This window comes from Aplysia californica, unplaced genomic scaffold, assembly GCF_000002075.1.
Source record: "Aplysia californica isolate F4 #8 unplaced genomic scaffold, AplCal3.0 scaffold01101, whole genome shotgun sequence".
NCBI lineage: Eukaryota > Metazoa > Mollusca > Gastropoda > Aplysiida > Aplysiidae > Aplysia > Aplysia californica.
In genome coordinates this window covers 131,568-134,542 of record NW_004798371.1, presented here as the reverse complement: position 1 = coordinate 134,542, position 2,975 = coordinate 131,568, and the positions used below count along the sequence as shown (strand labels likewise).

Genomic DNA, 2,975 nt, shown 5'->3' with positions numbered 1-2,975 from the left:
CCCCCCACACACACACACACACGCACACTCACACAGAGAACAAAGCCTAAAACTGTCTCATCATCTTAGATATAATTATACCCCCAGTCTCTTCTATTAGTTCTGCAAATTGTGTCATATCTTTATACGCGTACCGCGTGTAAACACAGTGATACTGCTTTATTTTTTTTTAAACCAACCCGATCCCTTGCCTGGTTATTGCGGAATGTCTAGTGTCTGTTACCAGTCCCAGAAGACAGCTGAAGACTTTGCATTGTCCTTTTCTAGGTCATATTGTAACGCCATTTACCCCCGAGGCGTATAGTATAGAGGGAATGGATGTTTATGAATACTGCGCTTTTGTGCTTCTGTTCTCCCTGGGAAAGAAATGACAGGTATGCTTTGTTATAAGTAATGCTGTTATTCTATCCCCGTATGTTCTGAATTTTTGTTTAAATTGTTTATACACACGATATCCAATCTTAAACACAGACCGACGGATATGTCGAACATTTTTGGAATGGTTTGGTGTTTTCACCCGAAATAACTTCATTCAGTGAAGCATTGTTTACGTTGTTTTTAGCTTGTATGCGCATTGTTCTTCAAAAAGATGTTACTCTCCCTTGATATTCTCTACCTAGCTCTATAGAGGCTATATAGATTGTCTAATACTCGGTATGGTTTGACATAGGATTGATCTACATGGTTTGAAGTCAAATTATTTCTGATATTTGTGCATGAAAATTGTAGTGAATTTTTGCAGTCGATTTTATACTGCGCAGTATAACGAGGTGTAATTTAAAGAGACTAGCTTTTAATCATATTTGCACACAAGTTACTGTCTGCTATCTGTGCACAAGCTTGTTTGGCTTGACAGTATACAGTATACACCCAAGTCTGGCGATAGGATAAAATTGATAGTGCCCATAAATCTTGCAGAAAGAAGAGACAGAGGCAGAATAAACACATTGTGTAAACAATACATAACGCGGATCTAAGCTCGTGATCTGCACTATTTCTGTAGGTTGATGTTAAAGTGAGAATGAAGAGGATATTATTACGTATACCACACTGTTTAAGTTTATCGTTTCCAATTAAATAGTTCAGGTTGCCTTCTGGGAGATATTTAAGGTGTTTTTTAACAATGATAATAATTTTTTTTCAATTCTCTCTTCCACCATATTATTATTATCTCTATGGTGATAACCACACGGTGCGTACTGCAAGAGCTTCTCTTTCCAATACCCTATCACCCACTAATAGAAAGATAAATCTACACAAGTCATCATACCGGCGCTTGGTAGATCTTATGTTTGTCCGTTCCGCCTCTTGTTTTTGTTTGTCTTGTGTTTATATTGCCGTATCACTACAAGAAATAATTGTCTACAAGTCAATGTATTTCTGTTTACTGAACCAATGTTTCCTCATACGGAGATTTCAAACATTTGCTTTCTTTGTACAACTGGAAGTTAAAGATTTGAATTGAGGTAAAGTTGCAAAATGGGGTACATGATAGTATTGATAATGATATGCTTAGCGTCGCATATCGCCTACGCACCACTTAAAGGAAAAATTTCTGCCGACAATTCGTGAAGTCAGGCGCTTTGAGGTAAGCTCCCGAATGTGCTGATCAGACTCTTGGAAATAACATCTCTCCGGGAAGACGCCAAATGCTAAAGGGCAAAGACAAGAGCCGGCTTGGGAACCAGGCCAACGTTTTATAAAGATTCTATTGGGTATTCTAGAACATTCTAGATGCATGCGGAAGGCGAAATGTGTTTTAGAAATGTTGATGCAAAAAAACCCTATGGGGAACTATAACTGCTCAAAGGTGAACATCTTTCTTCTGTTTTAGAAAAATTAGTGTCTTGAGAATGTTTCTTTTTTGTGGTAGTAGTTTAAAGGAATGGTTTCCGTTTCGGCACGTAATGAGTTCATATTTACCCAAAAGATGAGATGTTATCATTATTAGGAATCTGTTGGGTTTTTTTTCGGAGGTTAAAGATAAATTGTCTTCTTGGTCTTTTCAATTTCTCTAAATCTCCGTCCCCCCCCCCCCTTTCTCTATCTCTATCCCCCCCCCCTCTCTCTTCTCTCTCTTTCTGTTTTTCTTGCTGTATCTCTCACTCACTTTCGCTCTCCTTTTTTTCTTTGCCCCCCCCCTCCCCTTTTTTGTCTCTTCTTCTAACACCCCTCATTGTCTATCTCTTTTGCTCTTTTTCACTCGCTCTCCCTTCTTTTTCTCTCACTCCAGGAGATTCCACCCATATGATCCAATATGATCCATTTCGGCAACATCTCTGTCTGTCTGTCTGTGTGTCTGTCTGTGTGTCTGTCTGTGTGTCTGTCTGTCTGTCTGTCTGTCTGTCTATCTGTCTGCCCTAGCCTTTTATCCCTGTATTGTTTTGCTCTTACTACTTGTCTTTCTCTATCTCATTTCTGCCTACCCATTTCCCCTGTTTCACAGTATCGCCCCATACTTTCCCCTTCCCTATCAATACAACTGTGTGGCACCTTAACAGTTACATCATGAAAAACCAAACATTTTCATTTTCCACATCATCCACGCACTTTTAAATGTGAAATGGCTGTGTTTAAGAAATTTAAAATAAAAATGTTTCATGACATTTACTAGAATATTATCTTCCTGTTTAAATAATATAAACGCTCAAAAATGTTTCGGTAATCAACCAAACAAGACAGGAGGATGTTACCTTCTAGACTAACGTACTCTGTAAATTATTTATAACTGTGTTGGCGACTTCGCGGATAAAACCAAGGAAAGTCTTCCACTCTGTTTATAAAAACATACTGGCATTCTGCCTGTTAATGAATCTCGTGTCTTAAAAGAGTTCTTGGAGAAGTAGCTTCGTGACTATGAATCTTAAGCCCTGTGAATACGGTTTCTTTGGGGAAAAAAACGAGAGTAATTTTGTTTCAGGCGAGATATTGGCGAAAGAAAGCCGTACACATGACAGAGGTTTTTTTGGTGGTTG

At 38.5% G+C, this 2,975-nt stretch overlaps 1 protein-coding gene across 1 annotated transcript in view; it reads left to right on the top strand.

Annotated features, from left to right (window-relative positions):
- Positions 1–236: 236 nt before the first annotated feature.
- Positions 237–2,975, top strand: part of LOC101855990 (muscle M-line assembly protein unc-89) — a gene marked incomplete in the record, with an annotated part of 41,655 nt that continues 38,916 nt past the window's right edge. Inside the window, 1 exon segment of the mRNA XM_035973286.1 lies at positions 237–374.